Source organism: Quercus suber, unplaced genomic scaffold (genome assembly GCF_002906115.3).
Source record: "Quercus suber isolate HL8 unplaced genomic scaffold, Cork oak 2.0 scaffold_1088, whole genome shotgun sequence".
Classification (NCBI taxonomy): Eukaryota; Viridiplantae; Streptophyta; class Magnoliopsida; order Fagales; family Fagaceae; genus Quercus; species Quercus suber.
In genome coordinates this window covers 1-13748 of record NW_027070493.1, presented here as the reverse complement: position 1 = coordinate 13748, position 13748 = coordinate 1, and the positions used below count along the sequence as shown (strand labels likewise).

The following is a 13748-nucleotide window of genomic DNA, read 5'->3' as shown; positions in this document are numbered from 1 at the left end:
AGAGAAAATTTCTCCTATTGCAACTACTCGAAACCAACCAAGATGACTCATTAGTTTGGTTCCCCATTTCCTCAGGTAAATTATCCACAAAGTCAAATTACCAAGTATCCCAACTAAGTAGAGGATTTGAGAAAAAACCACCGGAGAACAAATAATGGAAAAAACTTTGGATACTAAAAGTTAAGGAAAAATTCAAAATGCTGTTGTGGAGTATAGCTAATGGGCCAATAATCCCAACTAGGTCTGTAATTGGAAAAAGGATTTATATTGATGAAAAAGAGTGTATGCTTTGTGAGACAGAGGGAGCAACCCTTGAATATATCATTATGCATTGTTTAATAGCAAAATCATTTGGATCAACTCCCCGTGGCCCATTAGATTCTTTGAAATGCATTTTAATTCCATCATTGACAGGGTAAGATTTGTGATTTTGATCCAATAAAGCAGAAGCAAAGTTGGAACTTTTTCTAAGAAAGAAGAAAGAAAATTCATACAATTGACAACTACTAGTATTCTTTATGGTATAATATAAATGACAATAAACCACGTCTTAAGGCAGAGGAGTGCTGAACAGAAATCTCATAGACTATATTCTTTTTTATTTTTTTATTTTTTATATAAGATAGAATTTTTACTCTAACCTAATCTAAGTGTATATGTGTGTAAAGCTCCCTCCTGAAGACTTGAACCCCAGTTCTTAACCCTCCACACCCTCAAAGTATTTATACTTGTGGAGTGACCACCGCACCAAGGGTGTGCGGTGGTCATAGACTATCTTATTATTGGATGTCAATTGAAAGTTTGTCAAACTTAATTAATTGAACAGAAATCTCAATAGACTATCGCAAAGGTGCTTGTGGGCTTGTGAACTGTAACTTAAGCACTATTAATAATGGAAAATTACTAAAGAAAGTGCAGAGAAAAAGATAAGCATGGCTGAATATATATTGTGATATTCACTCACGCATCTCTTCCACAAGGTATCATGAGTTCTAAGGTCAAGAGAGGTCTACTCCTTGGTCTTCTTCTACTTACCGTCATGTCTCTTGCATGGAGCTTGTTTTTTACAGGTAAGACTGTCTCAGACTCAGAGTAGCACTTTTTTCTCTTTAAATTTTATATTGTTTGGCATGTATACGATAAAGAGAGAGGCAGGGTATGGTGAGCTTTTCATTCAACTGCTCTGTGTATGCCACCATATTAGATGCTGTTAGAAATATTGAATGCAATAGTATTATATTTCTCAGTGAAAGAATATACATGAATGCTTTTATATAGGAGGCATATGAGTGCAGTACAAGTAAGAGTGTAGTACAAGAATGTGTGCTATACAATAAATCTAGTTGGGCCTAAAGCCCATAACATTATATACGTTAACAGCCCCCCTCAAACTCAAGGTGGATGTGAGACCAACTTGAGGTTGTCAACCAAAGTACAAAGGCGTCTCTTAGGATGTGACTTGGTGAAGATATCTGCAAGTTGATCTTTAGAAGAGACTGAGATTAGCTTGAAAGCACCATGGACAAGATGATAACAGATAAAATGACAATCGATCTCTATGTGTTTAGTCCGTTCATAGAGGACATCATTGTGAACAATATGAATGACACTCTGGTTGTCACAATAAAGAGGAGTAGAAGAGGATGTAGACACACCTAAGTCTTTGAGAAGCTATCGTAGCCAAAGGAGCTCAGATGTGGTATTAGCAAGGGCACGATATTCTGCTTCAGTACTGGAGCGGGCCACATGAGTTTGTTTCTTGCTTCGCCAAGAAATCAGAGAAGAATCAAGAAGAAAGCAATAACCAGTGGTGAACCTGCGATCAGTGGGATCTCCTGCCTAATCAGCATCAGAAAATGCACAGAGAATAAGAGGAGACTGAGCAGAGTAGTAAAGACCATGAAAGAGATTGCCCTTTAGGTATCGAAGAATGCGCAAAACAGCAGCATAGTGAGTCGATCGTGGAGCAGACAGATACTGGCTCACCTGGTGAACAACATAGGAAATGTCTGGACGAGTGACAGTGAGATAAACTAGGCTGTCAACCAAACGTCTGTAAAGAGAGGGGTTAGACAATGGTTTCCCTCCTGAGGGAGTCAGATGCGCATTAAGCTCAACTAGAGTGTCATCAGTCTTGTTATCAGTGAGTCCAGCTCGAGACAAGAGTTCAGAGGCATATTTGACTTGAGTAATATAAAGTCCATCTGTAGAATGAGTGATTTCAAGACCCAAGAAGTAGCTGAGATGTCCAAGATCTTTCATCTCAAACTGTTGACTGAGAAAATCCTTGAGTTCTTGAATGTCATTGAGGTCATCACCAGTTATGATCATATCATCCACATACAGGAGAAGTAAAATAGTGCCTTTGTTAGTGTGACGAAGAAAAATCAAAATACTTGCGCATTAGATGGCTGTAAAATGGAATTTTTGTTTTGACTCATATGTGTTCTAACCAACTGAAAATTTTATTTTGACTCATGTTCTAACCAATTTATTTTGATACAAATTGAAAATTCTAGTTTAGAAGTCTTATTAAGTACACTAGAATTATTAAGTAATTATCAACTTATCTGAATTATATTAATATAGAAGTAAAAATACAAGCTTTGGCGATGAATTGGAAAATCAATAAAATAACTCTTCAAAGGAAAAACAACGTACTATGGGGACAAAAACAATCCTCTTAAAAATCCACTATGAAGAAACAATTACAAATAGTTAGAACTTACTAAATCTTTGTAACCTGGACTCTCTATGCAACCTTTGTAAGCAACTCAGTTATCTTCCTACAGTAGTAGTTACAAAAACTCTGAAATTCTTCTATAGCGATTTTCTTCATACGAACAAGAACTTCTAGTGTATTCTAAGGTACCTTCTTGAAGATCTATTTTACAATAATCTCATTGAAATAAAGTTATGTGTATTCAAGAAAGACGTAAAAACTCGAGGTATATATATAATTTTATTATTATTGTTATTTTTTGTTTAAGAAAAAGTGTTTTATATGGTTGCGAAACCTAGCATAAACCATTTTTCTAATAAGATTTGGATATCAAGACGCTGCAATTTTGTGATCTCTCTATCTCTCACTCATTTCAATTTAAATTTGTTCAAATTTGTGTCCGGCCGTTTTGATGCCCCATATGTCTACTTTTCAATAAAGAAAATTTCACTAGGAAATTCGTTAGGGTACGAAAGACAACTCCTCAACTATAAGCATATCATAACTTTGTCATTTTTGAGCACCTTTTGACTTGAACTTTGCCCTAATACAATTTAAACTTAGCCCGAATACAATTTAATGAATATCGCCAATTTTGACATAGTACTAGGATTTTCCAACACATCTATAAATACTAAGACAATCGTAACTCTGAAGTCTGAAGTCTGAAGCCTCCACACACACAATTTGATTACAATAAATGAATAGTGTATAATGAAGCAAACACTTATAAGGGTAATTATATAATATTTCAAAATAATAATAAATGCATACTTTCTCTTTTCACATGATAGTGAATCATGCTAATTAAATTTATGGTGGATCTAATATTCATGTTGGAGTAGAGTATATACATTTATTTTACTCCTAGAATATTTTATAATTTTGTCGCTTATAAAACACAGCAGTCCAATATTCATTTAGAACTTCCCTTGAACCACTAGGCTTCAAGCAAGAAAAAAAAAAAAAAAAAAAGAAAAAAAAAAGAAGGAAAAAAAGAAAAAGAAAAAAACCCCAACTTGAACAACTATGTGGAATAGTCTTACAACCAAAAATTGTAGTGGAATATTATGAAGTATAATAAGATTATGTCTTTTTCACTTCCCAAATAACTATATTTACGATTTTTTTTAACTTGGTATCTATATTTGCCAGATGCCAACATGAAAAAGTTAACTGAAGCAAAAGATGGAAAAGAATTGTCTGGGGTTGTCATTATAAAGCAAATCAACAGCCCACCTTTACCTTGGGTAAAAGACTCATCCAAGCGTAGTGCAAGTCCACTTCGGTCCCCTTTGGTTCACTCAATCTCGTTCTATACATTTTGGTCTTATTTGGTCTACTTTGATTCTATTCAGTCTATTCAGTCTTATTAAGTCCATTCTGCCCACTTTAGTCCCATTCAGTCTTATTTGGTCAATTCTGCCAACTTCAGTCATATTTTGTCCTATTTGGTCCACTTTGATTATATTCTGTCCGTTCTGTCCACTTTAGTCCTATTCGGTCTACTTTGGTCAGCTTTAGTCCATTCGGTTCTATTCGGTCCACCTCAGTCCTTTTAGTCCAATTCAGTCTATTAGTGTCCACTTTAATTTATTCAGTTCACTTCAGTCTAATTTGGTTCATTTTATATAGCTATAGCTTCCAAATTTGTTGTTTATGAGTGTGAACGATGAAGAGAGGGGAATACAGAGCCACCTCGCTAATATTAGGTGCAAATGATAATTAGAAATGTCTCCAAAAACATACTAGAGCTGCATTTTTTATTTATTATAAGTCTCCAAAAAATTGAAGCAGAACTTATGAAGTATAAATTACAAGGCTACCAGCTATAAAGATGGATTTTTTCCATTTTACTTCCTAACCAATTATGTTTATGATCTTTTAAATTTTGTGTATACATACATACGTACGTACATACATACGTATATATATATATATATTATTGTTTGAATATGTTGTGCTAATTTCTTTAATGCAACAATCAGGTGAAACTAGGGAGAAGTTAACTAATGCAAGAGATGTCTTTATAAAACAAAGCAATAGCCCGCTTTACCTTGGGCAAAACTTTTGATGCAAATGAAATTATTATATTGCATTGAGAGGCGAAAACCTCAAGTACCCACCTTTTTCAATAAATTATTATATTGTTTGGCATGTATATATAGGTATACAGGCAAATATACATATTGTGTGTGAACGATAAATAGAGAGGGATGGAGAGCCTTTTTATTCAACTGCTGTGTATGTTGGGAATTTAACCTAAATTCCAACCTGTGAGAAACAAAAATAAATAGAGAAAATACACATCAAAGAAAAATAATCACACGCACTAGACAATATTTACGTGGTTCGGCAATTTGCCTACGTCCACGGAGTTGCATGGATTTCACTATTATCAGGAAAAAATACAAAGTGCGGCTACAGTGTTTTTCTCTCTCTCTAAAAACACAACAACAGTAGTAGTCACAAATCCTAATTATAAAAGCAGCTTTTATATCTTACTTACAGGGTTACAATGGGCTACAAAACGGGCCAAAAATAAACTAAGCTCCACAAAGCCCAACAAATTTCCCACTTGGAGACTAGTTCAATCATCAACATCAGCCACTATCCTCCAAAAACAATCCCTCATCCCTGCAACTCATCCTCCTGTCCTTAACCTAGAAGACCAATTGAAGCTGCATACAGCTTGAACTTCTCAATAGTGACATCCTTAGTCAACATGTCTGCCAGGTTCTTAGATCCACATATCTTCTCAAGTATTACCAGTTTATCTTTAACAAGGTACCGGATAAAGTGGTATTTTGTTTGTATATGTTTCGACTTTGAATGAAAAGCCGAATTTTTGGCAAGAAAGATTGCACTCTGACTGTCACTGTGTAGAATGCCCATCTCCTGCTTCCTACCCAATTCTTCTAAGAAACCATGTAGCCAAATCATCTCCTTTCTAGTTTCAGTTGCTGCAACATACTCAGCTTCTGTAGTAGACAAAGTAACAATCTTTTGTAAATTTGAAGCCCATGATATAGCTGTACCACCTAGAGTAAATACAAACCCAGTAGTACTCTTTCTACTATCAACATCACTAGCAAAATCAGTATCTACATAACCTTGCAGCTTCAAACTTGCACCTGTGAAGTAAAGACATGTATCTGATGAATCCTTCAGATATCTCAAAATCCACTTGACTACCTCCCAATGCTGCTTTCCAGGCCTACTCATGAATCTGCTCACAACTCCCACTGCATGTGCAATGTCTGGCCTTGTACACACCATAGCGTACATTAAGCTGCCAATAGCTGAGGCATAGGGCACTTTGCTCATATGGTCCCTTTCTTCTTTTGTCTTCGGTGACTGTTCTTTGCTCAGTTTGAAATGACTACCCAAGGGTGTGCTCACTGGTTTAGATTCATTCATGTTGAACCTGCTGAGAACTTTCTTCACATACTCTGACTGTGAAAGCTTCAATGTACCATTAGCCTTGTCTCTAATGATTCTCATACCAAGGATTTGCTTTGCAGCTCCCAAATCCTTAATTGCAAACTGTTTTGACAATTGCTTCTTCATCCACATACAATAGTAAAATGATATAAGAATTGTCAAAGAATTTAACATAGCAACAATGATCAGCTTCACATCTCTTAAACCCAATTTTATGCATAAAATTGTCAAATTTCTTGTACCATTGTCTAGGAGCTTGTTTTAGGCCATACAAACTCTTTCTCAGTTTGCAGACTAGATTCTCTTGTCCCTGAACAATAAACCTTTCTGGCTGAATCATGTAAAGGTCTTCCTCCAAATCACCATGAAGGAATGCCGTCTTCACATCTAACTGCTCAAGATGTAAGTTTTCTGCAGCCACCATTCCCAACACCAGTCTAATTGTTGACATCTTCACAACTGGAGAAAATATCTCTGTGTAGTCAATGCCTTCCTTCTGCTAGAACCCTTTAACAACTAATCTGGCCTTGTAACGTTTGCTACCATCATGCTCATTCTTTATTCTGTATACCCACTTGTTGTGCAAAACCTTCTTTCCTACTGGCAATTCAATCAATTCCCATGTCTGATTCCCCAACAAGGAATCCATCTCATCCTTCATGGCTAACTCCCACTTGTTTGAATTTTCATCTTGCAAGGCTTCATCATAACACTCTGGCTCACCACCATTAGTCAATAGTAGATAATTTAAAGTGGGTGAATAACGCTGTGGAGGTCTAATGTTCCTAGAAGATCTGCGGACTTCAGCTACAAGTATACTCTGATCTACCTGTGAATCTACATTCTCCTTATTTTCTTCACCCCTTTTTTGGACAGTACTTTCAGTCAATCTATCTAAGTTGACAAACTCATATTTCTTTTGATCTATCTCTGCAATATCTGAGACTACAGTTGACCTGTCCTTGTACATAACCTGTTCATTAAATATCACATTTCTACTTTTGATGATTTTCCTGTTTTGTTCATCCCAAAACCTATAGCCAAATTTCTCATCACCATAGCCAATGAAAAAACATATTTTAGACTTAGCATCAAGTTTACTACGAGCATCAGAATCAATATGAACATAAGAAACACAACCAAAAACTTTTAAATGGGAAAACTTTACCTCTTTACCGCTCTAAACCTCCTCAGGAAGTTTGAACTCCATGGGACCTGATGGCCCTCGGTTTATTAGGTAAGCTGCAGTGCTAACAGCATCAGCTCAGAAAGTTTTTGGTAGTCCAGCATGCAACCTCATACTCCTAGCACGTTCATTAAGAGTTCTGTTCATGCGCTCAGCCACACCATTCTACTGTGGTGTCCCATGAATGGTCTTTTCCATCCTAATTTCCTGTGCAGCACAATACTCACTGAACCCTCCATCTATGTACCCTCCTCCATTATCAGACCTCAAACATTTTAGTTTTAAACTTGTTTCTGTCTCAACCATGGCCTTCCACTTCTTAAAAGTTTCAAATACATCAAATTTATTTTTCAGAAAATAAACTCATACCTTTCTGCTTGAGTTATTAATGAAAGTGATGTAGTACCTTGAACCTTCAAGGGATGTAACCGGAGAAGGCCCCCACAAATCAGTGTGCACTAACTCCAATTTTTCAGCTTTCGGTGTCCTGCCAGTTTTCAAGAAGCTCACATTTTTCTGCTTTCCTAAGATGCAGTTTTCACACATGTCAAAATCAATGGACTTCAATTTTGGTAGTTTTCCTTTTAATAGCAACATCTTCATCCCTTTCTCACTCATGTGACCAAGTCTGCGGTGCCATAGGCTTGTATCAGTACTTGCATCAGCAATTGCAATTGTGTCTCTCGGACTTGAGGTCATATATAGAGTACCAGTCTTCTTTCCACAAGCCAATACCCTAGCTCCCTTTGTAACCTTCCAAGTACCACCAACAAATAATATTGCATGCCCTTCATCATCAAGTTGTCCAACAGAAATCAGATTCCTCCTCAGGTCAGGAATATGTCGAACCTTCTCCAGTAACCAAATAGACTCATTGGGCAACAATATCCGAACGTCTCTCATACCTACAACATCCAAGGCTGAACCATCAACCAAATACACCTTACCAAAATCATCTACAACATAATTCTATATGATTTCTTGGTGTGGAGTGGTATGAAACGAAGCTCCTGAGTCCAAAACCCAATCATCAAGTGGACTGTCTACTGCAAGAAGTAATGCATCCTGTACCTTTTCTGTTCTAGCATTAGCAGAATCATCTTCATTCTTTTTTTTAGGATTTTTGCATTGGTTCCTAAAGTGACCTGTTTTCCCACAATTCCAGCATTGTACTTGTTGGCCTGATCTAGATTTACTTCTGTTCCGATTAGAATTTCTGGATTTTGATCTAACCCGATTTGAATTTCTGTTATTACCTCTGCCTCTTGTCTCAAGGTTTAGGGCAGAACCAGATCCTGAGGTTTCACCTGCATCTCTTCTGTCAATCTCCTTAGCCAGAATTAAATCTTGAATATCATTGTACTTGAGCTTTTCCTTTCCTGTAGAATTACTTACTGCCATCCTCATTGCCTCCTAACTGTTTGGCAAAGAAGCCAAGACGATCAGAGTACGAATCTCATCATCAAAATCAATTTCTACAGACGACAATTGATTTGTGATAGTGTTAAATTCGTTCAGATGTTGTGCTACTGATGCATTCTCTGCCATCTTCAAATTGAATAGTTTCTTCATCAGATGCACTTTGTTATTTGCTGACGGCTTTTCATACATACCAGACAAAGCCTTTATCAGATTTGCTGTGGTCTTCTCCTTCACCACATTGTGTGCAACAGACCTAGACAGGGTTAACCTGATAACTCCCAGTACCTGTCTGTCAAGAAGAGCCCATTCATCAGCCTTCATAGCCTCAGGTTTTGTCCCCAAAAGAGGCAGATGCAATTTCCTCCCATAAAGATAATCTTCAATCTGCATCCTCCAATACGCGAAGTCTGTGCCATCAAACTTTTCTATTCCAGACACCTTTCCTGCTTTTTCTGCCATTGCTCCCACTCAAACCTAACCCTAGGCTCTGATACCAGTTGTTGGGAATTTAACCTAAATTCCAACCTGTGAGAAACAAAAATAAATAGAGAAAACACATGTTAAAGAAAAATAATCACACGCACTAGACAGTATTTACGTGGTTCGGCAATTTGCTTACGTCCACGGAGTTGCAGGGATTTCACTATTATTAGGGAAAAATACAAAGTGCGGCTACAGTGTTTTTCTCTCTCTCTAAAAACACAACAACAGTAGTAGTCACAAACCCTAATTATAAAAGCGGCTTTTATATCCTACTTACAGGGTTACAATGGGCTATAAAATGGGCCAAAAATAAACTAGGCTCCACAAAGCCCAACAGTGTATACATACAAATTAGATGCAAATGAATATTAAACATATATGTCTCCAAAAAAAAAAAAAAAAAGAAAAAGAAAAAAAACAAACAAACAAACAAATACACCCACGCACCCTACAGCGACAATGAATTAGATGGCTGAAGACTAACTCTGAAGTCTCATGCCTCCATATAGACAATTAGTTTGCGATAAATGAAGCAATCTTAATAGGCATTAAAAACTTTTAACAAGCAAGTACAATACAAGGGTACTAGGGATCGATGTCTTTTTTTTTACTTCCAAATCAACTGTGATGAACTTGACACCGTTATTTTATATCCAATTTAAACTGTTTATTATATTTTAAACTTTGTATCTATTTCTTGTTTATTTTCTGAATATGTTGTGGCAATTTATTTGATGCAACAATCAGATGACAAGACGGAGAAATTAACTTACGCAAGAGAGAGCCAAAAACTGTCTCGAGTTGTCATTGTAAAACAAAAGAACAGCCCACCTATCCGCTTTGCAAGACTAGAACGAGGACGAATTTTTGAATCACCGCCACCACGTCTGGGAGGGAACAGAGGGTCACACCCCTAATGTGTATTCCTTGTACTTCATGTTTTAGTCATCTCTCTCTCTCTCTCTCTCTCTCTCTCTCTCTTAATAATTCAATAGTTGCAGTAGAGATGATTTGAATCTTAAATGTTTTCATTAAAAACATCAAGAGTTGTTATATAGTTGAATTACACGACTTTTGATCTTAAATGTAATGTAAATGTCACCAATATGCAAGTATTGACATCTTTTTCTGCTATATACGCAAAAACTAATATCAAAATATTGTAAATTTAATTTTGGCATGAACAATATATACTATATATAATAGGGTCGTTCTACCGTACCCCCCCAAAAAAAAGGGGGTACGGTACCCCCTAAATCTGAATCCTCCATTTTGTATTGTTCTAATCTTGACCGTGGATATAATTTTAATGGGTTTTGGCAACCGGTTAAACAGGTTTTATATATAAACCAAAAATTATAACAAGTTTGCCTCTCTAAACAAAACCCTCAAATCACAGCTAAAACCTTACAAGAACCAGACAGCCGCAGCCGCACACCCACAACCTCAAATCGGTGGCGCTTCTTCTCATCCAATCCAGCTCGTCGGCGCCGCTCTCTAGTGTCTCTCGCGTTCTCTGCATCTTTGTTTATCTCTCATGTTCTCCACTCCTCTCAGATTTTTTCTTCTTGCATTCTCAGGTGAAGGTTTCTTCAAAGATGAAAATCGTTTTGATATCTTAAAGGTAAGGATCAAAACAATAAAATTCTAATTTCAATGTCGTTGTTTTGTTTCCTTTTTTCTTTATTTTTAGGATTACCCATTTGAAAATGCAGATATATGAACTCTTTATTTCATTGATTTTCTTGTGGGTATTGTGTGCGGGCTGGGTGAGGAGGAATCCTCAATCTTCTTCATGTAGTTTGTGTTGTTTTATTGTATTTTCTCTGTATTTCATTCACTCCGGTTCTATCGCTATATGTTTGTGTTGTTTCGGTTTGTGGGTTCAATTTCAATGAGTTCTTTGGGTGTTATCCTGGGTTTTTGTGGCTGTGAATTTTAGAGGGCTTTTCAGTGGGTCTTTGGGTATCTGATTTTTCTGATGAGTCGTGGTTATTCAATGGGTCTTTTTGTTTTCTGTGGGTCAGTGGGTTTTCATTGGGTCTGGGATTTTTCTGTTGATCTCTCTTGTTCTATCGTCTCCTTATGTTGATGTGAACTAAATTTTTTTGTTTATATTTCCTCCATGGAACAATTACAAGTTGCAGAGAAATTTTGTTTGTTGTGTTATTTATAGGATAACAACCAATGTGTGTATGTCTTTCTTAATAAAGATTCTGCTTGATTACTGCAATAAAGAAATAGGAATAGCAATCTTAACTTTTTATCACATAATGTTTCTTGCTTTTAATTTGTATTATAATTGATCTTATGTCATTAACATACATGTTCATAACCCAATCATTTTATGGTACTTGATATACTGTAAAGAAAAAGAAATTACTTAAATGTGATATACAATTTTTGTATGCCAAACTTCAATTTCTTTTTATTTTTGACAGTAATTGGAATAAGGACATGTCCAATTAAGTCACAAGATTTGTGTACATTCACTGTGTTGCTATTTGATCTGTTTGAAGGGTCTTGAGTATGCATGTGAATAGTTCAGTAGTAGAATAGGCATGTATATTCTCAATGGACTTCTTTAAATGGAGGTGCAAAATGAGGCGATTAAAATTTCAACAAATAGTATTTTTTTGTTGTGATAGGTACCCTAAAAAATGTTTAGGGATGCACACGGGCAGCCTACTTGTTTATTTGACTAGCTTTGTGGAACTTGTGTGTCAACTGGGGTTGTGAATTTGAAGTCTATTTGCAACTTCTTGGCATGCTCCTAAATGTTTGATAGCATTTGGAGAGAATAGCTGCTACCATTGATTCAAGATTTAAGGGTGAGCATATGCTGTATGAGGATCATGGTGACAAAGTTATTATTTTTGCAAAGCCTTTCTCAGATGAATTATTTTGGATGAAATCATTTTTAAGGTTTTAAAGCTAGGTGCTCATTGAATAACTTTCAATTAGCAGGTAATTTGCAATACTATGTTGGGTTGGTAGTCATTGTCATCGGAATGGGTTCTATACTTCAAACTATACCATCCAAACTGAGAAAGCTATAGCAGGAAACACTTTAAGCTGTGTTTTCAAGTGGGTAACATAGTTGCTTTGTTTGCCAATAGAATGACCTGCTAAATAGATATGTTAATGTCTCTAATTTTATATTCAGTAGTTTACTGTTTACCTTACTATAATTAGGTCTGATTCATTTTAACTTTTAAGAAAATATACTCAAACCTCTTTATAGTTGCTCTGTTTCCAATACAGTCAGTTGACATCTACACTAAATTGGTATGATGAATACTGTTGATGTTTTGAACTAATACGAGATATTGGGAATCAATCTGATAAAATAGTTATATTCAAGGATATCAAGGTTAAAGAAATTTGTAAGACCACATTTCAGTTAGTATTTACTTAGTTATTAATGCTTTCTCAAAAAATAAAATAAAGTTACCAGTGGAAAGCCTCTCCTTCTATATTTATTTGTTGACACTTGAGATTTTTTATTGATTGTGTATTTAAGCTGGTTAAGTACAGTACAATGTTATATAAACTTAACTTCTTATTTTACCATTCTTCCCCTTTCTAATAAACTTATTAAGTTGTTAAGAGCTAATGGGTAGGATGAGAATGGTCAGATGAGTGAAGGTCTGGAATAGAGCCTTTCATGAGCTTATTATGTGCTTTGATGGTCCTATCTACAAATGAATTCTTTTTCCTTGTAATTGTAATTTTTCATATACGGAACACTAGGTTCATGGTTCATTATTTTAGATTTGTAGTCTTGGGAGAGTTAATTCATCAAATATTTTTCACCCCCAATTTTATAATCTGCTAAATATATTACCCCCTCAGAATCTTGCTGCTCCATATGTTGTACACTTGAAAATCTTGGCTTTTTAGCGCCTTAGTTTTTGAACTATTATGTTAATGGCATATTATTATTTCTAATACATTTTCTACACTTGTAAATGGACAGTGAAGCCAGTCATCTACCAAAGCTGGAACGTTCAAGGAAAAGGTGGATGCCATCCATCAGCAAGATATTTGCGGACTGTTGTTAAGCATATACAACTTGTGAAAGAGCAAATTACTTTTAGTTGTTATAAAGTATTAGTTGTTGGAAAAATGTAGCTACAATGGTATTGATTCTAATGTGATGTTATAGAGTTTTAGCCAAAAAAAAGTTATTGGGCGAAACTTAATTCATTTATGCATAGACTTCATCTGTGTGTTAAAAGTTAAAAGAATGACATTTCCATTGAAACAATTAATTTTTGGTCTATATTATATCTTAAAATGCTGCTATAGGGATTTACTAAGATGTTGGCTGTTTAAAAAAAAAAAATAATAATAAAAGAAGAAGAAGAAGAAGAAGAACTTGAGTCTATAAATTCCAATTCCACTGGGATAAAAATAAAATACATACAAATCAGTAGAACCTAAGCCTATAAAACTAGAGTGCACCAAGGTGTTCTATGGGTATTTCAG

At 35.6% G+C, this 13748-nt stretch overlaps 1 long non-coding RNA gene across 1 annotated transcript; it reads left to right on the top strand.

The window, feature by feature from the left end:
- Nucleotides 1-10628: 10628 nt before the first annotated feature.
- LOC136065703 (uncharacterized) lies at nucleotides 10629-13525 on the top strand. The gene is made up of 2 exons (XR_010627298.1): nucleotides 10629-10881; nucleotides 13237-13525. It is a non-coding gene; the product is annotated as an uncharacterized LOC136065703 (long non-coding RNA).
- Nucleotides 13526-13748: the final 223 nt, after the last annotated feature.